Below are 27,853 nucleotides of genomic sequence, written 5' to 3' on the forward strand. Positions count from 1 at the left end.
TTTTGTAATAATAACAAATGTTGACAAAGTTTTAAGTTTAATAACGTGGGCATTAGTGTAGTTCAGGATTGGTCGTTAAATAAAGGAAAGAGGGGTTCAAAAGTGTCGAGTGCTGCTGGTATAAGAGCCTTCGTTAACCGATCAATATATACGTAGGGAAATGTACGCCATTTAGTAGTCCTTGTTTCGTTAATGGTCCTGGGTGGTGGAGGGTTCTACTATTGAATACCTGTTCTAGATGAATAATCAAAGTATAGTGACAAACCTGCACAGGGTACTGACATATCTACGCACAATTCTGCATTATCTTATATTTTTTCCAATACTTGATCTTATAAGAATACATAAAAAATTGCGTAACATTTACTCAAATAAATCGATCACAGAATAGTTTCGGTTAATGACTTTTGCTTATCTAACATTCAGTGACCCAGATTTACTCAAAAGATTGCTTATATTTACTAGAATAAAAAAAAACATCAGTCCCACCCCCCCCCCCCCCCACCCCCCCCCCCCCCCACCCCCCCCCCCCCCCACCCCCCCCCCCCCCCACCCCCCCCCCCCCCCACCCCCCCCCCCCCCCACTTTGCATTTTATCTTTTTCGTGGTCAATGCACTGTATGGTTAACTTAATACAAGACAAACTTCCGTGCAAATAGCGACTATATTGACATAAGATTTAAAGCCTAATACCATATAACCTCAAAAAAATAAGTATTACATAAAAAAATTGAATCTTTTGTATAAAAAAAACATCAGTGTTTATTGCAGTAGTAATACAGTTTTTCAGGGTTACCAACGAAATGAAGCTTTAAACATTTACAAGTAAAATGGTTATTTGACTCTAGTAAAATTTGTATTTAAGTTAGTTTCAATACATTTTGTATTCTATTTTTTACCATGCTAATAGTACATAAAAAATGTATTATAAAATTTCCGTCTATCGTTTATCCCTGTTATAACAATGTAGCAATGATCTTGATATGAAGGTATTAACCCTTATAGCTCTGTTTATAATACCACATTACAGTGTAAACACTGTGCATACTAATGTGTCTATATGGCTATTCTGGTAGTTACAATAAATATCTGAAACATATACGGTTTTTTGTAAACCACAAGGGATCGGTCTATTTATTTTACTACTCTGTTAACAAGTTTAAAATTTTATCACAATCGGTATGCATATTTACCATGGCAGCTGAATCAGGCAAAGAATAAACATATGTTTGATTCATCCCTTATCATTATTTATTTATTTACATAATTAACCTCAGTAAATATTATTGCGAATTTCAATGTTAAGAATAAAAGTTAAAAATGTTGATTGTTATATAGATGCACGTTGTGCTAACAGTCAATAAAATTAGTATCATGGTAAGTGAAGCCATGACATAACCATGGTGTGTATTAGTCATGTATAATACACACCACAATTTGCCTGTCATGATTACATGAACCTTAGATTACTCAACCTAAGATTGAGCTATCTCTGTTAATCTAAATTAGTTTGGTAATGAAAATGTATCCTGATTACAAAAGTGTAGTTAAAGAAATTACATTGTTTTTTTATACTTTCAACCACTAGTATTTTATATTTAAAACATAATTAAAAAACGCCTAAACCTAACGTTGATTGAATGTTAAGGAAACTTTATTGAATAGGATCTAATAATTGGACATAACCGTTTTTATATAACAATTGGTTTTGACTACCATTTGCTCACTTTTATTGTGGCAAGAGCTAAGTAGTTAATGAGTCCAATGGCTCAAGTTTCCACATGGTTCTAAGTTTCCATATTATAAAAGCGGTGGGGGGGGGGGGGTTATTAGCCACCAAGACCAAAAAATACCATAGGCCAGAAAATGTTTAAAAGGTTTCAATCATTTAGAGGATGAAATGTTCTAGACGCGGAAAATTCCAAGAGGCTGGGAACTCCAAGAGCCTAGAATACCCTAAGTCCCTAAAAGCTGCCAGTTATCGGAAGTTTCTTGATGTTTTTTTATCGGAAAGATATGAATGTTTTTACAAGACTAGGGGACCTTTCAAAAAACATTTGAAAGACTCAGGACTATCAGGAACCGAAACTTCTTGAGGCTTGATACTTCCAAACGCTGGGAATTCGCAGAGTCCAGGAACTTCTAGCAGTTGGAGTCCAGATAACAAGAGGGCGAAAGCTTTCCAAAGATTCCAGACGGCGCGGAGAGGGTTACTATGAATATAGTTTACACGAATATAGTCACAAAATATTGAAGAGAACTTCTATAAAAATTATATTAATGCTTAGTTTCTTCCTTTTTTTCAAATAACATGAATAACATAGGTAACAATACACATATTATTAGCACACTCCGCCCCGCTAACACACAGACGTCTTTTGTTAAATGGACAATATACGAGTAAAATATTTTCCTGTTTTTAGAAGACAAGAAATTCTTTAGATCATAAGTCATATATAATACCCTTACATAATTATTTACTTATGTAACATGTGGAATAGAAGTAAAACATCCTAGACATATAAGATGCAATCTTTTCTGTAGCTTCTGTCCTATTCCGTTCTAAATTCTACTTTAATATCGTTATAGGAAAGGAAATGTTTGGAAATGGAATGAGACCTAAAACTATTAATACTCCTAATAATTGGTACCCTAATAATACTCCTGTTGATTCTAATTTTTAATTAATAGTTTTTAATTATTACCTATATGTTCGATATTTTTGCGATATCAATGCCAATAATTCTTTCCCTTCTGCAGTAAATAATTTCATCTATAATCTGTAATGTGCGTTGTTTTTCATTAAGAACGTCTAGTACTGAAGCGTTGTGGCTTTCTTTCTGTTTCAGCAGTTTGTATGTATGTTCTATTGCCAATTTACTTTAACTCAGTCAATTTATATTGCTCTTAAGACGTTTAGACTATGGCGTTTAACTTTCGTTTTGGTGGAAATTTATAGCCTAAATATAAACATTTTATCACAACTGAAAATAAATCTAAAAAGGGAAATATTTCATCTTCAGAATCTGGCTATCGAAAATTTGCGAATGACTATCGGTTATCCAAATCAGTAGCCATCAAGATTTAGATTATTTCATTGTAATATACTAGCAGTTACCCGCGACTTCGTACGTAATGTCCCTGAACATAAACATCATGGACACGTTATTTTTAAATGAGATTCTAAACATTCCTGAGATAAGTGATAGTGACTGAAAGATATTCTAACCCATTTAAGACTTAAATCGAAAAAAAAAGATTTCTTAAGTCGGAACGTGAAACAGTTTTTATAGGTAACTGCGAGATAAGTGGAATTTATCTACAATATTCTACTATTTTTAGTTAAATGATTGAGCTTATATATCTCCTTATAAGGTCACATATATCGAAATGTGTTTTTCTAAAAACAACGTTCTGGTGCTAGAAAACTTGAAAAAATTTCTATATAAATTCATAATATTAAGTATATAAATATCAGAATTTCTATATTTTATCTTGGGTAGAAACATTAAAAAAAAATATTTTGATGTACCATTTTTTATGTATTTTGTGATTGTTCGTTCAAACCCATAGTTTTTCTTTATAATTTCTTTACGTCTGTTAAGCCAAGTCTAAGAGAGTGGACCAAGAGTATGCTAAGCTCAGAGTAGTTTTCAAGTAAGGTTTAAACATGCACAGAAGTACAGTACTTAGTACAATAGTAATTCAGAACACGAGAACCCTTTTAAAGAACTGGTATAAAGCCAAGTCTAAGGAGTGGACCAAGAGTATGCTAAGCTCAGAGTAGTTTTCAAGTAAGGTTTAAACATGCACAGAAGTACAGTACTTAGTACAATAGTAATTCAGAACACGGAGAACCCTTTTAAAGAACTGGTATAAAGCCAAGTCTAAGGAGTGGACCAAGAGTAAGCTAAGCTCAGAGTAGTTTTCAAGTAAGGTTTAAACATGCACAGAAGTACAGTACTTAGTACAATAGTAATTCAGAACACGAGAACCCTTTTAAAGAACTGGTATAAAGCCAAGTCTAAGGAGTGGACCAAGAGTATGCTAAGCTCAGAGTAGTTTTCAAGTAAGGTTTAAACATGCACAGAAGTACAGTACTTAGTACAATAGTAATTCAGAACACGAGAACCCTTTTAAAGAACTGGTATAAAGCCAAGTCTAAGGAGTGGACCAAGAGTAAGCTAAGCTCAGAGTAGTTTTCAAGTAAGGTTTAAACATGCACAGAAGTACAGTACTTAGTACAATAGTAATTCAGAACACGGAGAACCCTTTTAAAGAACTGGTATAAAGCCAAGTCTAAGGAGTGGACCAAGAGTATGCTAAGCTCAGAGTAGTTTTCAAGTAAGGTTTAAACATGCACAGAAGTACAGTACTTAGTACAATAGTAATTCAGAACACGAGAACCCTTTTAAAGAACTGGTATAAAGCCAAGTCTAAGGAGTGGACCAAGAGTATGCTAAGCTCAGAGTAGTTTTCAAGTAAGGTTTAAACATGCACAGAAGTACAGTACTTAGTACAATAGTAATTCAGAACACGAGAACCCTTTTAAAGAACTGGTATAAAGCCAAGTCTAAGGAGTGGACCAAGAGTAAGCTAAGCTCAGAGTAGTTTTCAAGTAAGGTTTAAACATGCACAGAAGTACAGTACTTAGTACAATAGTAATTCAGACCACGGAGAACCCTTTTAAAGAACTGGTATAAAGCCAAGTCTAAGGAGTGGACCAAGAGTAAGCTAAGCTCAGAGTAGTTTTCAAGTAAGGTTTAAACATGCACAGAAGTACAGTACTTAGTACAATAGTAATTCAGACCACGGAGAACCCTTTTAAAGAACTGGTATAAAGCCAAGTCTAAGGAGTGGACCAAGAGTAAGCTAAGCTCAGAGTAGTTTTCAAGTAAGGTTTAAACATGCACAGAAGTACAGTACTTAGTACAATAGTAATTCAGAACACGAGAACCCTTTTAAAGAACTGGTATAAAGCCAAGTCTAAGGAGTGGACCAAGAGTAAGCTAAGCTCAGAGTAGTTTTCAAGTAAGGTTTAAACATGCACAGAAGTACAGTACTTAGTACAATAGTAATTCAGAACACGAGGACCCTTTTAAAGAACTGGTATAAAGCCAAGTCTAAGGAGTGGACCAAGAGTAAGCTAAGCTCAGAGTAGTTTTCAAGTAAGGTTTAAACAGAAGTACAGTACTTAGTACAATAGTAATTCAGAACACGAGGACCCTTTTAAAGAACTGGTATAAGCCAAGTCTAAGGAGTGGACCAAGTAAGCTAAGCTCAGAGTAGTTTTCAAAGTAAGGTTTAAACATGCACAGAAGTACAGTACTTAGTACAATAGTAATTCAGAACACGAGAACCCTTTTAAAGAACTGTTATAAAGCCAAGTCTAAGGAGTGGACCAAGAGTATGCTAAGCTCAGAGTAGTTTTCAAGTAAGGTTTAAACATGCACAGAAGTACAGTACTTAGTACAATAGTAATTCAGAACACGAGAACCCTTTTAAAGAACTGGTATAAAGCCAAGTCTAAGGAGTGGACCAAGAGTATGCTAAGCTCAGAGTAGTTTTCAAGTAAGGTTTAAACATGCACAGAAGTACAGTACTTAGTACAATAGTAATTCAGAACACGAGAACCCTTTTAAAGAACTGGTATAAAGCCAAGAGACAATAAAAGTGGGACATTGAACCTTTATTGCTAGAGATTTAGTTCTGCGGTGAGTCCAGTGAGAGGGGCTGTCTGGAACAGTTTATAGAGAACAAATCTCATCTAAACTTTGCTTTTCTTCAGATTAACACAAAATTGTTCCATCATCGAATAGTCTTTTAATAAGAATTGCAATGCTCACTAAGTTGTGTTAAAGTGAAGTTTTATGTAAAAATAATATAAGCATCGCTGTTTTTCAACCTAACTTAAATTCGGCCATATATAGCTGACATGCAGGCCTACTAACCTCGGAAATTTAAAGTAGAGATTAGCAGCATTAAACAGTTTTTGCAAAATATTAAAACATCAGATCAGGATAATGGATAATATGTTGATTAATATAAGAAGTGACAAACGAATAGAGATTGGAAGCGGGAGAGCAGTTACATTGAAAAGTTTTATTCACATCGAGTAGGCAACAGTGCATGGTTATATGCTTTAATGTTAAAACGCGATGATCAGACAACAAAATTTAGAAAAACAAGGTATAGACCTTGTAGAGACAAGTTTTGTCTATAGAGACAACATTTAATTTATGTGTTCGTGTGTATTGGGTAACCGATTATTAAAATGAATTTGACAGTATAAATGTTGTTGTATAAAAATCTCACTTAACAACATTTCCTTGGATGTTGCACATAATTAAAAATGATAAATTTATAAATATTGTACTCTATTCAATACATCGTTGTTTTACTGATCAGTATAGATATTAGAGTTGTCGATAAATTACCAGTAAAAGAAGGACTCTGGTTGGTCAGACATTCCGTCTCATGAACATGCGACATTTGCTAAACGAGCTACAATCTGTCCAGACAAGTGACTATCTTGACCGAACAAAGTTCCCTTATGGTTTCAACACTGGTCTCACACCCTCACAACTACCCCGCAGTAACACCACTAGCTTCTTTTCATGTAAGTCTTCATCTGTGTTGAAACTACTTATAAGGGATTATTAATGTAGCCTAAACTAGCATACAGTAATTATATAAAGTGTGGATCTGCGTCATAAATAAAGAAAATTAATCTAAGCACGGCGCGAATTTCATAATTATGTTAAAATGTGGTTCTTTATTTTAAGTTTGTTTTTGATGATGAAAGGATTGTAGTAAAAGATTTTTTCGGGCATTTGCCAACGTTGAGTGACGAAAGAAACCAATAACAACAATACGTTTAGAGATCTGCAATCTCTTCATCATGTGGAAAACTAAACTCACACATATCTACAGTCTAGATCAACAACATACCAGAGCGTTGTGACTCGCAGAGATCAGAAATCACATCAACCATCTTGTGTCAACTCCATGCACAATATCTCTAAATCATGCACTCAATAAAAAATATACTAGTTATTGAAACCGAACTAAAGAATACAGTTCATAGTAGGTCTACGCTAAACGACCAATACTGAAAACTACCGCTAATTTCTTTGTGATAACACACCTTTACATCTTCCACCTGTACAGTACAGGCGACAGGAACTGATTGTTTCTGAAACTTTACTTTTTCTTCACGATGTCTGTTTTGTTTAGTTTTCCGTAAAAACTTAGAATATGGTCCAGGAGGCGAGAGCCAATTTGCATTGTATAAATATTAAATCTAGTTTTCTTGAAATCATTAGAAGAATTTTATCCAAGACAAAAATTGATCGTAAGTCGCGCTCATGAGAGGGTTGAAATGATGGCGTGTCAGAACGGTTACACTTAAGGAACACTCTTGAACAAACCGTCTATCACTTCAATAAATATTAAAACAGCGTCAAGTAACCATACAAAAACCCATAAGAGGTGAATTTAAGTCTCTTTATCCAACTGTCAGATGATGATATAAACATTATGAGTCCGATGGCCAGGTTTAAGTGTCGCGGGAGAAATTTAATCTGAGAGACCACTTCTTTTCATATTTTTAACCTTTCAATACCCTTCCATTATTAGCCTTCACCAGAATCAGTGCGGCTGACGATCAGATTATAACGCTTCTGTCTCAGATAAAATCCCTCTACCAATGACAATAAATCCCAGGTTTTTTGCTTATGCAGTGCAAATTAGCTTTCGTCTCCTAAACTATAAACGTACTGAGCCTCCAACGATAGTTACAGGTAGTCAGAACAGATAGTATATCAAGTCCAACCAGCTGTTAAAACACAGAAATCCAGTTACAAGCGGTCACTAACAATATTTTGTCTCGGGAAGTGCTGTGATGACTCAGTATACGTACGGTCAGACTTGGGAACGTTCCAGGACGAAAACAGCGACCCGACCTTTCACTCTGCTACTGCTCAGCCACTACACTACCGACACGGCCTGCTACAGTTCATTTTTGGAGCATACCAGATGTGATAGACCTCTAGAAAAAAATTACAATTACTTTGTGAAAAGTATATAACTTAGGTACTTCTATAAATTGTACGTACTTGGGTATGTGTATTAATAATACAATTAATATGAAAGCAAAAATATTTGTATCGTGATTGGTTTCTATTTGGTCGGTCATGCATTAAAGATGAACATATTTAGGAAACATTGAAAAAATTATTGGTAAAAATTATGTTTTACCATAATTAGAAATAGTAAATAACATTTTAATTTTTCGTTAATAATGTTTATTGGACACGCAGGTCAAATGTTGGTGAGCTATCCTCAAGTTTTTTGACTTCAAGATTTAAAAACACGTTATTTATTTCAGAGATGGTAGACAAGTTTTATTTTGAAGAATCATTATACCCACACAGTACGATGCAAGGCAGCTAAGTTAATTTAGATGTTATTTACGATTGAATCATACGAATAAAGTTGCTCAGTTAACATTCTTTTGAATATTAAAACTGTCTAAACTCAGTATTTATCTAAAAGAAATTACTTTTAAATTTTGATACTTGAATTTTTTATTATTGTGTATTTTTTTATTAAAATACTATGTCTAGAAAGAATGTCAAATGGGACTTAGTTGCATATCAAAATCTCTAACTGTTACTTTCATATAATACAATTTCATACAGTAAAAATCGTTCCATTATATACTAACTTAAATACTAACTAAAAAATTAAAAGTGGGAGATATAGGAAGATGAGTGAAAGGGGAGTGTCACACGAAGTGGCTAGAGGTATTTTAAAAATAAATATACAGAATGACATATATTTACTAGGATTAAATCATATAAATCATACATCCTTGTTTTTGTCCAGAAAGCTCATCAACGTTTCATTACTTAAATGTTTGATAAAACCATATATAACTGTGGATACTATAGAAAGAATAAATAGAACAAATAAAATAAATGTTCAAAAGGAGTGAATAGGAAAAAGTTATTTTACAAATTTAATAACATATGTTTTAACCATACCACATTGAATATCGCCTATATACAATAATATTTTCCAATATTTCTTTAAAATAGCTCATACATGTTTAATTTTGTAATCTTTGTGTATTTTTTTATTGAAGTGGTGAGGTTTGTATACTCTAAATTTAATATAATCGTAGAAATTTTAACTTTGAACATTTGAAATTTATATAGTATAAAATAAAAAAAGTTAAATCGGCAATTTTAATACAAGAATATTCTTATTACAATTTGTTTAGTTGTAGATGTTCATAAATAAAGGTGAACATAATATTTAGGACACCTAGATGACCTGTTGGCTATAATTTGCACTATGAATAAACTACATAATATTTCCAATTACATGTATCAAAATACACTAATCATAATTATCTCATATAAAATTTGAAAGTTGCTTTAAACGTTAGGGAATCTACGAATTTACAATAAGCTAGCTGTTACCGCAGGTTTCACACGTAAGTCCTTGAAAAAACTTAGTAAACACTCTTATGAAGTAGTAAGATAGTAGGACTCTATGCAAGTTTTTAAACTTACGAAGGCATACATCAGGTACGTATTATTTCAATGTTCACGCTTAAAAGTATTAGAGTTTAACCTGACTCATATATCATGTTTTGAACGTGTAGAACCATATGGGGTTTGAATTAATTATATTCTAACGCCACAGCTGAATCTGCCTTGTTGCCCCGATCAAAAATATAAATACATATGTCTCGGAAACCTACTTCGGTTTGCTTTAATCCTTCTCATGTACTTCCGGTTTAATATATGCCCAGTGCAGTAGTTGAGTTTACGTTCTTGTCCCGATGAAGAAAACGTCTATGCATTCTATTACAGCCTAGTGGGAAATCTTATCTACTTTCGGTATAAATAGGAAATCCTTACTGAGTTCTTGCATTATTCCAAAATAATCGTTTATAAGGTTGATTATAGAAGTTGATATTTTCCAGACTGTTGTTTGGACAGAATGGATCGATGATTCCATTTCACTGTTTTTACTTAAGCAAGTGTTAAATTGCCATATCAAAATTTCAAGAAAGCTCACCTGTTTCAAACGCCGCCGTATGTGAAAACATTCCTTTCTTTGTTCATTAAAGCTGGTTTTATAAAGGTGTTTAAATAATTTTTACAATGCACTTTTGCATTGTAAAAAAATATTTTTAAAACATCTTTACGTTTTAAATTCGTTACTGTTGCAATCTGGGGTTAAAGTAAAATATTATAAAAATCAAAATGTTTATAATCTCTGTAAAATAATCTTTGTGTAGAAGTTTGTTATAGCCTACAAATAGGTTTTAAGAAAATTTACTTCATCTTCATGGAAACGGGATATTTGTTGTTTCGGTAAGAAATAAACTAAAGAAGTTACGCCTTTATTTATTACAAATAAGGCAAATTAAATAAAAGAAAAAAAAAGAAAAATCACTTTCGTTCAAAATCATTCAAGGAATTGTGAATGTAAAGGACTGTTGGGCGAAGGGGAAGAATAATTTCCCTTAAAATAAATAATACATCAACAACCGACTAAATTTCATTAATTAAATTTGCTATTATATTTATTTAAAAGTTTAAGTATCGTACATTGAATTTCATTGTCTGAGGTATACACTTTGTTATAGAAAATGGAGTTCAAGAATGTGGGCCTCTTTGCACAATTTCCCCAGCTAGGAAAGTCAACAAAGAGGACTGTTTGCTGAGTTTCAAGGTGCCGCTGCCGGCTCGTTACTACTCCAATTATAAGATAAGTAACGTTCCCTCATTAGGTACGATCATAGCGATTATCCGAATCAAATTATGTAAAAAGCATTAAAGTAACTTTAACTTTAAAAAGGTGTATCGTATTTCGTTCGCTAGACCGCGCTCTAGTGATTAACATAAATTCAGAGACACCCTCGTACAATTCCCGTCCCACAGTTGCGTAATTTACATAATAACACTTTATTTCTTTTAGACATTCAAAAATATATCGCTATAAATAACGTTTTTGAACAATGTAATTAAATAATATTAAAAAAAGCCTGAATAATTAGTACCTACAAGTATACATGATCACAGTTTGACAGTATCTTTCAACTTATCTGGGAGATTGTTATCGCTAGTTTATCCTTAAAGCAGGAAATTACTCTCTGCTCTTTTCAGTATGGGGTTACCGTTAATTTATAGCCTCTCATTAAGTAATAACTGCGGCAAAAAGAATTTATACTGATAAATCTCTAGATTTCAAACCAGAATTCATCTGGAATACCTACAAAACCAAATAATATTTCCTAAATTAACACTACTTTTAAGACATATATTTATGGTAACCAAATAGAAGTAATCGAGAATAGATAAACATATTTTCATTGTGGGGGTGGGGGGGAGGTGAAAAATCCTTATCTGTGATTTGAACACAAATTTAAATTAGGATAATCTAAACTGTGTTTTTAGTATCATTTGTTTATTTGGTCCAACTATTTAACTTTTAAAAATCATGAATTAAAACGCATCTCGGTGATTAAAGTAGTTACCACTTAAAACATTTATGTACTTTAAGACCAGAATGGAACTGAATATTTCTAAATCCAAACTAAATGGTTAATTATTGAACCTGCTAATAATAAAAATACTGACAGGGGTTTTCTCTTTTGTTGCCTTGCTCGAAATCTACACACGACGCTTAGTTCAAGTAAATTAGAGTATAGTAACTGCAAATAATATAACCCGATATAAAAATTTCATTTCAAAACGTATTCTGTTGGTTAAAGTCTATCGTACGTACCAACCTATGGGTTTAGAAATACTTAACATCCTTGTAAATTGTTTTATTAAGATATATTATATAACGTATTTAAACACACATTTTAAATTTAAAAGTTATTAATCACTAATCTATATTTACAAGGAAACTTTGAACACAATGTCAGAAGCTGCAAATATCTCTTTTTATAGTATAAGTATTAAAATATATCCCATTACATAGCAAACACAAGATGAGCTTAAACGAAATATACTTTAACCGATCTATGGATAATCACTATTCGCATTCCACTATAGTTATAAATAAGGGACCATGGGAATAAACGGCCCCTATGGGTCGAAATCATACCTCAAAGTACCTGACATATACCTTTGTTTTCCAATCTTGTAGAAATTTTCTATCGAGAAAACACTTCTGGAAGGAAAATGTCACCCGAAGTATATGTGGGAAGCAAGGCATGATATTGGCGATTTCACAGTCCACCGAGGAACACTTTGTGTATGAAAGGGGGGGGGGTGGTTTAGTGGGTTCTCGGAGGGAAATTTAGTTTTGTCGGTAACAGATCATACTGTATAAATAAAATAAACGAGACATTTAAGTATTTAGGAAGGTATATTTAGAATTACACACTGAAATTCTCCAAAACATCCTTCATTATAAGAAATATTTAATCGGTGATTGAATACCTTTTGAAATGAAACACATTTTCGTGATATAACAATTTGTTGAGTAATTGATAGACTTTTAAATTTAAACTTTGTGTTGGCTTAGTTTAGTCTTAAGTTCAGAAATATTATTTTAAGAATGGTAAAACTACCCATTACCTTAGCCAACTGTCAAAGTTTGATGTATTGGTTATTTCATTTTTTCAGCCTTTAATGTAACACCAGATGAACATTAATGTGAGTTGAGAGACATCAGCTGTTTTGACGTATTCATTCCTCCCGGGTTGTGCTCGCTTATGCGTTGACGGATTGATTTGAACAAAGTACCGTTAGAAGTTAAATAAAAATTTAAAATATTTGTATCTAGTAACTTATTTTTTTTTCACAATACTGATTTTGTTATTTTACCTTAAACATTTTCCACAGGTCCTATTTTGTTAATATTAAAACAAAATCACACAACTATTTTTTATCAAAACCTATGTGCAATGTTATCCGTGGTTTAACTAGTTCTAGATATAATTTTTTAATACGAAATAGCGGCAGTCATTTCATGAATACTACAAAGAGTAAGCGAATAGGATCATAATTAGCTATATTAATTTCGTAAATAGATATTTTAGAAACATTCAAGAAATATTAATAATGAAGTAAATATTAATCCAGGCATTAGTAACATGAGTATATCCAGTATAAAGCTTATGCCATTAGAACAATAAGAGAGGTATTAAATCGAAATATTAAAATTCAAACTCAAAGAGTTTACTTATTAAATTAAGCTCGTTTGTATGGCAAATAGACTGTATATTTTGTAACATTATATGTTAGTACGCGGTCAGTTAAATGTATGCTAATATATTATGATGTAACATAACATTAACCCATGGGGTCATTACGTGGTGCGGGACGTGCTCTAATACCACTTGTACACGTACAGCAAGCTTACGAAGTACCAGTTCTGCTAACGTGCTGGCCCGATATGAGTTGTACCATTGTTTTAGGTTTAAAGATAAGTATAATGTCCTGCTCTTACCTTTAGTATCAAATTACATATTTAAACAAACTTTAATTAAATGAGCTTTAGAGAAGCCTATCACTCGTGGAGATGGACAAATTTCATTTCTCATCAGTCTGTCCATCTGTCCGCACGATATCTCGAAAATATAATAAGGTGAAAGTCAATTTTAAAAGTTGGTGAGAAGGAATGATTTCAATTCACTCTTTCGTACCCTCCCTACTTCACCGGAACTTTTATTATTTCAACACTGCAGTGCAATCTAACTATAAAGATGTCTTGTAATCTCGATAAATATCGTCTGCAGGCTTTAAGTTTTTCATGAAACTTCATTTATCCATAAGAAAGAAAGAGTCCCATGATGGTACATCTCCAGCCATGGAATTTTGAACATTGAACATCATTGAAGCAGTTAGTAGGTAAACAACTCTACACAAATGAGAGAATCAAATCTGTGATATATTAACACATGTAGCCTACAGATCCCAATACATAAACCATTTTATAGTGAATTGGTGTGTAGACTTTTTTAAATAAAACACTAATATGAATCCAAGTGTAATGAACAAGAATCTGAATTCATCTCGTGGCAAGATATGGCAAGGAAGATTTTATACGTAAACTTTAAATTTTGATTGAAATTTCATTTTTGTAAGAATAGCTTGTAATATGGTTAATTTTTGTGTTAATTACTTTTTTTGTAAGATTATTTGTCCACAGTACATATTGAGAATGAAATCAGCTATAGATTTGAAATTTGCATCCAACCTCAGCGAAACCTGTATATATAATGGTGTAGCGTTATTATTAAAACACTACTAAACATTATAATAAGATATTGACACGTATAAACCTTTTTATATCAATAACAGTTTTTTCTTTGTTTCTTTTAACCTTTTGTAAAATGATCACTTCATCCCAAATGTGTTTATGAATCTGAAATTCCACGATTACACTTCACCTAAATGAAACCACTATTTAATAATTCTGCTCCATTTATCTGCAACCCAGTATACTATTAATGGAGAATTTGAAACGTACGTTGTTGGGAGAAAGAGGTAAATTTCGATCTGCTTCTAATGAGGTTAGCTACGCTGTGTCACGCTCAGAAATACAAATTCCACTGCATATCTACAGCAGTAAAGTATTTTATATGTTGTACTGTTATTGGTTCTTGTTTGCTTGTATGTTGCTTGAAACTACTCCTCGATTCCCTTTAAGAAGCCTTAAATTTCATAAACAGCAATAATTTTAAAACTTTAATTTCGAAAGTAATTCAAGGTAATACGAAAGTAATCTAAACACAACCTTCTAAATAATGCATACAAAAACTATTTAAATACAGAAAACACTACGCAGTATGAAAGTCATAATAGAAGCACAAAATGAAACATTTACATTATGAAACGTTGCCGGTGAAAAATTTCATATTACATATTTACTTAAGAGATATTTTCTGAGAGTTATTCTAATATAAAACTAAGCTCCGTGAAAGAAAACGTCGACGCGGCAAATATTTGACGACGCGATATATGACAGGAATGAGAACAATAGCTTCAGTTCAGAAAGACAGTGAGTGGTTTGTCACCTCTATGGTGTCCCATAAAATATCGAGGTATATAGACAGATTTTCCTCTTATATCGGTTATTTTTTATGATGAACACATTAAAATAGAGTCTAGTAAATCTCTGGTGCTATTAAGACTGCGAGACGTGTTGAAATCAGTTTATTCTTCATAATTTAAAATCTTGGTTAGTTAGGATATTTTAATTGAGCACTTGAACTCCAAATTATATAAATGGTACTTTTTATTATAATTATCCTTGTGCGTATACTATATATTATACTTATGTACTTTTTATTATAAAATGTGTAACATCGAAATACATTGACATGATATGACTAAAGAAATGTTCCGTTTGTAACCAGAATAAATATGTGTAAAATAAGTTAAGTTACTTGATAGTTTATATATGTGATTATTACTCAGTTTAGTTTAGTTCGGATTACGTTTTGAAGGAAATCTTGGGTGTCATAGCAGCCGACAGTTGATACTCTGAAGTTATAAGTCGAGTGTGAAGGTACAAGAATCCTCTCTTGTTATCTAACAGATAACAGGAGAGGATAAATGTCATATTTTATGAAGTACAAAATTTCATTTATTTCCCTTTTGATAGTTCTCTAACAAAGACTCAAATGCTCTAGCAAAAAGTTTTTTACGTTGCTTTTGAACATGTATCTAGATTTAACGATTAATATTTACTATTTTAATACAATCAATGTTATTGTTTTAAATATGACAGGAAAATCAACAGTTATTTAGCAATTAAAACTATATAATAATAGTATGTTACGTATATTTTAAATTGCACATATCCTGGAGTTAGACAGGTTCGGTTCTTGGAAGAGAGATGGATATATTTTTACTAGAGATTTTGGACTGGATCAGAGAGAAAACTTCCGTGAAAGGTGTTCAGTAATATATAAATTGATTTTAAAGGTAAACCTAAAAAGTGCAAATTTCCATCAGGACAAATTAAGTCTTAGAAGCACTCAAAAATAAAATCAAATTTGAACAGATACAATTCAAATATCTGTTGAAAATGAGTCACTGCTTACTGACTCATAGAAATTAATTTCATTTTAATATATCGGAAGTTCTAATTGGTTATCGAAAGTGTAATGCATGCCGTATTTAAGGGAGATATTGGGGATGCCTAGAGATAACTTTTCACTAGCAGAGTATTTAATTTTGCAAAATATGCAGGAGTAAATTTGCACGAGGAGATTTTATAAAATATTCATGTTGTAATGAATGTTTCCTAACTCTTGTATATCACATACAGACTTTCCACTTACCCCTCTACAGTTTGTCTCCAGGACTATAAGGGATAAATGGCCAATATTATTTAGTACATGTGAAAACGGAAAAGGTTCTGTAACTTTCAAAAAGTTAGGTGGTAATAAATCAATTATTCGTGCCAAAGTTATATACAAGCGAAGTTTAAGTTGTTACTTTTTTATATTACAAACGTATTATGAAGTAAAGATTTCAAATATGCGTGTATATAGTTATTTATATTTCTATAAACAGTCCCTATATATATATATATATATATATATATATATATTATATGGCCGATGTATATATATATATATATATATAATATATTTATATCGGACAATAGTAACTTAATGGCCTTATCATTTTAATGGTGTGGATGAAACAGTTATAAATTATTAAATTATTTCAGTTAAGGAATTTATATTTCGAATAAAATCTCACCTTACTTTCTTACTTTTTAAATTAGTCATATAAAATGTGTCTTCACCGTAGGACTGCTGTAAAGAGTTGCACTTACTCTTAATTCGGAGGAAATTTCAGTGCTGTGAAAACATCATCAACATCATCAACAAAATTGTATAATGCATAACTCTAGACAGACAACATAAACCAGTGGAATGAATCAGATTTTTACTAGAAGCATAAAATTGGAAATGTTTGTATATAAGAGTTATCAGGTCTACTCAGCTAAGGTCTAAAATTTACACTTCCAGAAATGAAATTTCCGCTCACAATCCAGAATTAAGATATAGGTAATTGTCATGTTCGTTAATGTGAGTCGTCTTCGTACAAATATAATGTAATAATATACTGGTAACTCGTAATAGTATACTGTCACTTGTGATTGTCCCCATCATAACGTTGGATAAATAGCACACTCTTCGACCACCTGAGTTATACGAATTCAGTACGGTAACTAATATAAGACGTATTATTGCATAAATCGGTCAATGTGCTACTTTTGTTCTGTATCAAGACATAAATCAAGTTTGGTTTCTATAAATACTAAAACCATAAAAAGATTAAGGTTCCATTATGAAAAGTTTTATGTCATAAAAAGTAATGTCAACACTTACCTTAATCTTGTTAGGAGTTCCCCGTTTACCTAAAACATTAGGAATATATTAGTGATAATTGCAATATTCCAGCATAAAAAAAAGTACAATGATAATATTGCGTCATAAGCACTAATGTGCCAAGTATAAATTAATATACCAGGTACCAACATAGGATTCTTAAAATAACCAGAATATTAATAACATATTTGATGTGCAAAAATAGCTACAACACCTACATTACCCTCCTTCACCCAAACTGAAATATCTTCAAACAACAGATGACAGGGAGACTGTGAGTGTTGGCACGGAGTTATGGCACCATGCCAGATGCCAGCTGTGCCATTATCGCTGTCCACTCTGCCAAGCTTACATGGCGCGCTGACTGAGCGACTTGACGTTTCATTGGATACTCAACTCACAATAATAGTATACTAGTTTACTAGGTTGATTATGCGGTTTATAGGTTGATGGGAATTTCAAAGAATTAAAATATTTATAATGTTACGTGGCCGCTATTCAGCAGGACCATACTGATAAAGAAACCTGAAAGACAATACAAACTTGAATTAAAGATTTGAAAAAATTAAAATTGTATTTTAAAACAATGAAAATAAATATTAAAAAACACACAAAAAGTTACAAACACAATAGATATGTGCTGGATTCTATGATGTCTTGTCGTTTTAAAGAAGCTGCATTAGGCGTCCGGACAAGTGATACGATGAAATATTATGACTTTATTAATAACAAATTTACCATTATAAAGAAAATTACGAAACTAAAATGGTTACTGCAGCATCAGTAGCATCTCTTAGTCCGAAATATATCACACTATTTAAAATTGTATAAAAGTGATGTATACCTACCCTTATTTTTTAAGATATTTTTTATATTACAATTGTATAATAAAAGATACGAGTATTATCAATGGTTTCGTTGAATATAACAAGAGAAATGACCATTGTAAGAGTTGCACGTATCAATATCGTGACCATTTAAGGGGAGCACATAAACAGAATTTTGAATTGATATTGATACTACAATTACGTCTTCAAATTCGTATTTTCTGTTTTCCAGGTTTTCTTAATTGGTATTATAAATGTCAAGAAACTACTTTATATATGTGCTTTACACATTTTTTTGACAATGTTTACTGAATATGTCATGTAATCAACACCTAAATTTTAATTGACCTAAATTTTATGTAAACAACACCATTTCACAGACAAAACCTTGAATAGATTCCTACAATTATAGGAACATCTAAATACATTTAAATTCGCCAATCTAGAGCAATGCAGAAAGCTAACAATACCGCCATCACAAGCCAGAAGCAATGTATCTGTATTTATTACGTTTAAACATGAATACCGACTCAACTGACTTTGTAGAGCTGTTGTAATGAACCACGGCTGGAGTCCCTGCACACACATATTTTCATTACAACTCCCGCGGGCAACCGTGTACATGGTTACGTTACTCTAATATCACGCTATGAGTTACCTTATACAATGAACCATACATGCAAGGAAAATGCAAAATAAACATGACACGGTGCAAAAACTAAGATGTTCATTTTTATTTAGATTATAACCCGAGAGTTGGTTCCAGTGTTTAACATAATCTTGAAAAGCACCAATTTTGTTCACATTTTATTTTAGATAAAGAAAGGTCGGTCTTTTATTTAGGGGTTTAGATGGTTCTAAAATGGTTCCCCACACAATACAGGATAAACTGCCTCCACATAACACGATGTTATGAATTGTATTATCTTTATTGTTTTGAAAAATGTATCATAACACATCACATCAAAGCTCCACTTTTAGGCACAGACTTTTTTTAAGACAGTTATGTTAATAGATTAATTGGTATAACATGACGCTTAGTAATGCAGTGTACATATTTGGACAAAAAGTAAAAATATTTTTAAGAGGAATAAATTAAAACTGATAATATGAAATAAATTCCTAAAATGAGCAACTTAGCCGGGTCACTTATCGCGTAACGTTTGCTCCTAAGATTGCATGCTATAACTCAACAAAACGCGTCTTTAATTAGGTAATATTTGACTATTTAATTTAATAACTTAGCTACATTTTACAGGAGGATTATTTACTTATAAGAAGTGAAGTTCTGATTCCAAAACAGCACATTACATTTCTGGATAAATTGATTTAAGAAAGAAGAAAACTAGTAGTTATTTACAGTTCAAAGGAAAAATGGAATTTAACGAAAACTCGCAAGATGTTATGCTCGTGCATAATGGCAATCCTGCACTAGCTTAAAATGTATTTGATATAGTGGTGTCTCCAAAATTGTTTAATACTATTAACAAAATTAATATACCATTTACGATTTTATAGTTAGTTTTAATCTACAAAATATACTTCTCAATATCAGAGGGGTCCTCATCAGGCACAGATGTTCAGTTATGTCTGGAGGTAGTGATGCCCTCTCTAAGGTAATTATATACATATTGGGAATTTAAATTAATTTTAAATGTGACACTGCTCTATAGGAAAAATTAGATTAATAGATTAGATATTTATTTCTGCAATGAAATGGTCAAAATGCATCATATGTTCAATTATCATCAAGTATTTTAGTAAAATTGTGAGTAAGTACAATGTCAATTATAAACGAGGTATAAGATTTCCGGTTAAAATTTTACATAACATTGAATAAAGTGAATACTGTTATAATTTATTCATTAATTTTGAATTTCTGGAGTTCCATAAAGCGACCACAAAAAATCCATGAAAATTTTTAAAGGCTTCGAATTTGAAATACGACATATAGACTATGTTTATAAAATAAATAGAAACCAATATTTTGGACACGTTACAGATATGATAATTTTATGGCGTAAGTCTATATAAAAAAAAACAATAATGGTTGTAAGAAATATATAAATACAAATTTCTTTCAATATTGTCGACACAATGTATAATCCTTCTAAACCACATACACGTCTATACATTAGTTTTAGTATTTCATAGTTAATTCACAAAATGTACTTTTCAACATTGGAGAGGCCATTTATGGCTTCATCAATTTTTTATTGTATATAAATAATGAAATGAAATTATTTTAATAATATTTTTCTTACAAAATTTTTTTATAAATAAACCATATAATTTTCTCCATCTTTCAAAGAACATGCTGTACAGAAGTCATATCCTTATCTTCAACAATATTTCTATGAGCCTGTAAATGTCCCTAAATTCTGCTTCAAATTATCACCAACCCTCGTGGATTAATAAAAAGTTCCCTGTTTTCCTGCCGTCAGAAATGGTGTCTCAAAGGCTGTGATCAAAATTGTGTTTGAAACACAATATTCCACATTCATAGTTTTCGCCACGTCGCCGTCAGTGGTCATAGAACTGGATCCAAGTACATGGATGGACTGTTAATTTGATTTACTCAGTAGTACATTCTTGATCGCATTAATTTGAGTAATATTAAAATATATTATATAATAATCTTGTAATATATTTGTAGTACTTTAAGTATATAAGTATTTTAATGGGTACGGTGAAGATTTTACATCGATAACTCAATCCGTTTAGAATATATCCAGGCGTATCAGGACTTAATTTACACCGTATATATATTTTATACATTTTATTATTCATATATAATTATACAATTATTTACAACAGCATTAAAGTAATAAGCTGCTTTGAATTTGAACTATTTAGTTATATTAACTTATTATGTAAAAAACATAACATAAAATTAAAATTTGTCATGTTAAAGAAAATATCACAGCAATGATTTAAAACTATCAGTGGAATTTCAATCATCATTTTTGTATCAGGGTGAGAGTCCTGTACGATTCTTCTTTCAGTTGTATAATTCCATAAGAGGACTGTAAGGATTGTGTTTCATATCATTCAGTAACTTTTAAATGATGCTGTTTTATTTTTACCAACAAATTAAATGTTTACGTTTACAGACATTTTTCTGGACATTCTCTTGAAATAAAACGTAAACATGCTAAACAACTGCACTCTTTTTCGTCTTTACCGTTGAGTCGTACATATGAAATTTTATTCTCGACATTTTATAAATGGTCTCTTGTTATAACACCGAGAGGAAACAGACAACAATTATTTTAAACCGAGTTAATTTACTCAGCCAAACGATAAATAATAACTCTCAGACAATATAGCAATACGTATAAAAAGAACAATTAAATAATCGTATAAATAAAATGAAAACCTTATATCATTCCGTTAAAACACTAAACGAATTCCTTTTACATTATACTCTTTCTTGGAGATGAAACGGTGTAATAAAAGTTAAATAAAGAAGTTTAACCACAAAAGTAAGTTGGACATTAGGGGAAAAGTTGGAGTCATAAATTGAGGTTAGTATATAAGAGAGAAGAACGTTACATTGCTGTGACGCTATAGTAGCTTCGTGCGCTAGAATGCTGCACTGCTGTAATAAAAGCTGTCGACACAAAATACTCCATTTTACAACCAGAACGCTACATCGCGTGAAACCATTTGTGATCGATGGCCATAAAATAATCTTTCTTCTCCAACTGTGTAAAGTTTTTAAATAGTATTCTCCATACCGGACTGACATAAAGCAACGATGTGGTGATCTGTCTGAGCGTCTGCAAGGAGAGACATTCCGCGACACTGCAGACTGCGGGATTCTGTATTCCTTGGATACGTGGTCGTGCTGCACAATTCTCTACTTCTACAAGTTGGTGAGTAGTTTCCACGAAACCTCTGTTTCGGCTAAATTTGCAGTATGGCACCACTTAAAATGAGCCGATCATCACCGAGTTTCTACTCTTCGACATGACTGTTGGCACGAAGCAAGTTTGTAAATCCAGTATTGGACTCATTTAGTGTTCGTTCAACCATATTTCAAAGTTTTTGACAATGAGAGACCCCTATAACCTCAAGTAATGTTATTGTAAAAGTTGAAAAACAATTACTTCAGATATGTTTAAGATATTCACAAATATTTTAAAATATTTGGAGTACAAATTGTTATTTTCAGAATAATATTGTAATAACGGGTTTTAAAAACACATTGTGTAAATGCACCAACCGAGCAAGCCATCTCATAAATAACATGATATTCCGTAACCTAGTTTTATCAAATTGTATGTATTTAAGTCTGTGTGCCCGAACGATATCTTGAGAGAGAAATGAGATATAGACTTAAAACTTTGCATGAAGCTTCATTTCTAAGTAAACAATATTGAGTTTATGATATTCCATGTTACTCCATGGCGTTTGGGAACATGTGTAAGGTCTTAAGGATAATGATGATGGAAACGATTTTTTCTTGCAACCTCAATAGAGCCTGATACGCGACTTTTGATGTGCGTAATCCTACCTTGTAAATAGATTACTTAGGAGTAGTCTATGGTTTGTAAAGTGCCCCTGGCAACGTATAATCATATTATGATATAACTAATAAAAAACGTGAGTCCTGAAGTCAAAATTTAAAAAGAAACATACACATGAGTATAAAAATATTGCCCAAATTAAGTTGCCGACAATTTTGAAAATATTTTAAAAATATAAACAGTGACGAAATTTTATACTGGGATCTTATAAAATGACAACGATAAAAATCATTTAAATGTTGGATCAAATCGGTTTATACTTAAGATTTTCCAAAAATAACATCAATTGAGAAATGAATATAAATTAAGCAAAAAGGAAGAAATAATATATAACTTATTAGTGTTATTAAAATGTATATTGTCAATAACATAACCAATAGTAAATTTATATTTATTATAACATTTTTTAAGAATTCAATAGCAATAAAAAGCATCAGAAAGTCACTTTGAACCTTCATTTATGATAAATATCACATTATTAGCCAAAATGTTTTATAAACTTAAAAAGCGAGATCGTACTGCTCCTCAAATTCTTATGTACATATAAATGATCTTAAAATCAATCCAAAAGCAACAATAAAGTATAGACTTTGTTTCAAAACCATTTAAAAGTTGAACATTAAGCACATTATAAGAAATCAAGTTTGGGGATTTTTGTATAACGAACTGTCATTTTTTGTTTAAGGCGTAAAATTTCACTAACTTATATGTGTGGTTATTTTATATAGACAAATAATATTGATTTTTTTTACTAAAAGAGTTACAGTCTTAAGATTGTATTTCTCAAATTCGAAGTTCAGATATATTTCTTAATATTTCCAAACGTACCTACAACAACAAATTACGTGATACAATATTGAAACTTTTTGCATGGTTGTGTAAAGTATAAGCTTCAGAAAGCTCAGCTAACAGAGTTACGGACGTAAATATACGACTTAAATGCCAAATTAGAATATTCAAACTAATTTATAACAAAATCGTTGATTTGAGAACTTAAGTTTAATTCTTTCTCATATGTGATAATAATATACAAAATATCGTCAGTTTAATAATTAATACGTATAAATAGAGAGTTTAATCAAACAAAATTTTCTATAACAAGTTATTAACATTGTAAAATCTAAAACTTAATATGTAGAGTAATCTGAGAATAAATCGTTGTTAAAGGTAGTTGTCTTATTTTGTTCAATAAAATATACGAACAAATAATACATTAAGTTATAGTCAACTTGGCTTTATCCTTCGCTCTTTGTTTTAATAGGGATCCTGTAAGTATTTAATTTCGACTTTATATAGTTTTCTTTTTTTGCTTTATGTTGCTAACAGTCTAGGCCTAAATTGTATTGCGGTAAGTTAAATAAGTAAGTCAATTTCTATTAAATATACGTAGTGTGTTCCGTAAACTTACATTTGGGAATATTTTGTAACTGTGGCGCATTTACATGACATACAAACTGGTAAGTTATCATGTGCTTAATATTTACGGCTTAAAGAAATATTATATTAATCACAATTTATTTATTTATCTTTCGTTATTCAAATAAAGAAGAAAGAAAGAACGAATGTGTGGTGGAAGAATGAGGCAGTTTATTGAGGTGGAATTAAATTATGTAAAAAGGCTGGGAATAAAATTAAAAGAAATCCGTAGGGAAATTGTTAAACTAACCAATCAGATTGGTAGAACTGCTCCAGACAGCTGGTAGACTCTACAACCCCCTGTTTATTTTGCACTAACTTTGTTTGCTCAAGTGGTACACAAATTAGAGCTTCCCTCTTCTTTCTTTGCATTCACTTCAGTCAGCGAAGTACTCGTAATTCACCTTGGATAAAAACCTCGTTAAATACATGCGTTCAAAATAATAAATGGAGAAAAATATGGAATAGATTAATAATTTAATCTAACTTATCAGCAAGTACAACATTTGTGTCCTTGTATTATAAGTGAATTTATCTTAAGTAAAATTTAGTTTGAACAAAAACTCCGAAGTGAAGCGCACTAATCCTTCCGGTAAACAACGATGTGTGAGAACTTGTTTCAAAAATTATAATACTTAAATTCTGTTTTTATTTTACAAAAGAATAAATCTACTTCAAAATATCCACAATTTGTCATCCCGCTTGGATGAACACGTGAGCGAGTAAATTAAGCAAGGTTTATTTACGCAAGTAAATTCCTAGGATTATAGAACTGTGTAATCTGTAAATTTATATACATTCTGACAATCTCGAATTTTAAAAATCAGTAAATTTGTCAAAAATACATGTAAGTGAATTTTTAATGTAATGAATAATATGCTAGGAATAAAAAAGTTAAGTAAAAATACTATAGTATTCATTTATCAGAAAAGCCAATATTTTTTGCTATTTCATAAAAACTGGAACTGACTAATTAGGAAAAATATCGTGTTCTAGATTAGATGAAAGGAACCATTTTCTACAAATTTCTATAAATTTGGTGGTGTTTTGAGTAAACAAATTTCTTAGGAACCAGTAAAGCACTAATATTTAACAGACAACATTATTTCGGTTATTTTTAAACAAAGAGATCCTTTAAACATTCTTAGTAATACTGTTTTACATAAAGATTTATTTAGCCTCCTGAAGCCGATAAGAAGGGAAGATAAGCTCAATTACATTGGAATTCTACGTCCACGCAAGCATTCAGACCTCAAAATTTGTAAATGGTACCAAATTCTTGTACTATATGACAAAAAATGCTCAACGTATTTAAAAATATTTACTTCATAGAGAGTGTCTTATAGTGGATAACCTGAAGGCATAAACAGCAACTGAATGTCAGGCATAGATTAGTGTACTAGATAATTAATTCACATATGGCAACACTGCATCTAGCACACACTGCAATTGTGATGGGATACAATATGTGGAAAAGCAAAAGAAATTTCTGTGAGAAAAGAAGAAAGAAAGGTTTGATTGTGAGACAAAATGGGGAAATTGGGGCTGGGAGGGCACAACGCAACATGTCACGTGATACCGATGACATCAGCTGATTGAACAGTTTTGCCAATCTTGCGAGCTGTAAAACTTTATTCGATCTGTGGTGGATTGTTTGATACGGATGTAATGTTATTTAATATTGTAACAAGACTCCAGCAGTAAATACATCACAATTATTCGTATGATAAAAATATTTCAAGAACAATACTTTTCAGTCCGTAAAGTTTAAGGAGTAAGCTGCAGGCCTACTCCAGCCTTGTGAAAATGTGAAATTTTTATTAATTTTCCGCTTAAAAATTGTACTTTAATCCAGACAATAAAATTGAACGTTTGAAGTACTATAATTTTTCAAACATGGATTCCATAAACCAAATAGTATGAAAATTACATTTTAATAAAACTTAAACAGAAAAATTATGTTAAACATACCTTACAAAGTACTTAGCCCAACTCTGCAGTGAGATCAGTTTGTCTTAATACATTTATTACATTATGGGTAAAGAAAACGGGGCCATCGAATTCTTCATTTCTCCACGTCCATCACAACTCATATCTGTAGCTATGAAAAACAAATCATCATATTTATAAGGATTTTTTAATATTTATACAATTTTAAGGTTTCAATTTCTAAGTAAGATTATTTTTACTACAGTTGTCCGAATTTAAATAATGACTATTTGTTCTGGTTTTAAAGCCGTGTTCTTGAATTGAATTAAGTTAAAAATTGCTACGCTCAACAAAGCTAAATTCAGTTTTTTTGCATTACCTGTTATAACACAGAAAAAGCATGCTTAAGAAATATTTTACTTATTGTTGCACGTTTTATATTTTGCATGGTGAGTCCGTGAGACAAGCCGTGGTCGGGACCAATGTCACTAGTAGTATTTAGACCGGTATCTAGAGACCAACGTGGTATCTTACGAACAGTGTGCCCACTAATGGAAATCTAAGATGCGGATAGTGCCGCTGGATTCAAAGACGATAAACTTTTGTACCGAAATTGTCCGATGAAAATAATGAAACGAAAATATGTGATAGTCGCCTAGTAAACCGCATCCAAGAAAAATGTGCTGAACGTCTAATCGCTAATCTAAATAGAAACAAAAAAGGAATGACCGCGGAAAAAAAATTAGCTTCCTGAAAACCGTAGACAAACCTAAATTGAAACCCCAAGGGTCAAAACGTCACGCTTATCCCACATAAGGAACAGCTCGGCTCAAACAGTTGTTGAAGTATACAAATACGCCATCTGTGTGATTTTTCCTAAGTCGTTTCTGGCTTATCTTTAAAAATATCTTTTGAGTCTCCTGAAACATATTTCTACATGCTAACCATTTGTTACACAGGCTGCTTGGACGTTTTAATTGGTTTTTATAATTTATTATCTTTTCAAAATTGGGCTGCAAGAAGTACAAAAATTATTTGTTTTAGTAATTCTTCCTACAAACTTCTATTATATCACTAACAGGGTGTTGAAGCATGCCCAGGAAAGAGGACCCAATATTTTGCATAAGTATTGTCGTCGTATAATAATTCCGAAGTTGGGTCCAGCACAGTTTATAGTGTTAAATTATATCATTAGGTTAAAATTTACCCGTTGAAACCCCAGCCCACGCCATAGAACTTCAAGAAAAAGTAATGTGTATTTGTTGTTCATCCACTCCACGTCCCTGAGTCAATCGAAAATGTTTGCAACCTTCACATACCTCAGTATTTCATAAAACATAAAAAAACTGCTTTAAAACCGAAGTTTATAAAAAAAGCATTAAAATGAATGATGGAGATTGTTCAGTTAATTGTCCTAAATTTATAATCGCCTGAATTGGGAAAGTCTTAAAAGCCTAAAGTAGGCTCCAGATTAACAGCTTCTTAAAACGCCGTAGACTGAGCAAAGACGATACTCCATAACGTAGTTCTACACGGCCAACATTAGTAGCTGGTTTGTCCATTTGATTATTCAAAACACGCCATATATGTAATTATTTTCGGTATTAGATCCTGGTCCAGGTTTGAGGCATGATCTGTGGTCACGATACTGGAGTATAACACTGAATTTTACCGATAGCCTGGAATACTCATAGTTGTGCTACCGACTTTGAAAATTTTGTACAGCTGCGTCACATTTATAAATTTTTTGGTAACGGTTC

General features: G+C 31.8%; 1 protein-coding gene across 1 annotated transcript in view; it reads right to left on the minus strand.

The window, feature by feature from the left end:
• LOC124354061 overlaps window positions 1-27,853 on the minus strand; it is a 306,617-nt gene that overhangs the window by 267,397 nt on the left and 11,367 nt on the right. The window contains exon 2 of the mRNA XM_046804237.1: window positions 17,390-17,418. The gene's annotated coding sequence lies outside the window, so the exon portion shown is untranslated. The remainder of the gene's footprint in view (window positions 1-17,389; window positions 17,419-27,853) is intronic.

This window comes from Homalodisca vitripennis, chromosome 2 (genome assembly GCF_021130785.1).
Source record: "Homalodisca vitripennis isolate AUS2020 chromosome 2, UT_GWSS_2.1, whole genome shotgun sequence".
Classification (NCBI taxonomy): Eukaryota; Metazoa; Arthropoda; class Insecta; order Hemiptera; family Cicadellidae; genus Homalodisca; species Homalodisca vitripennis.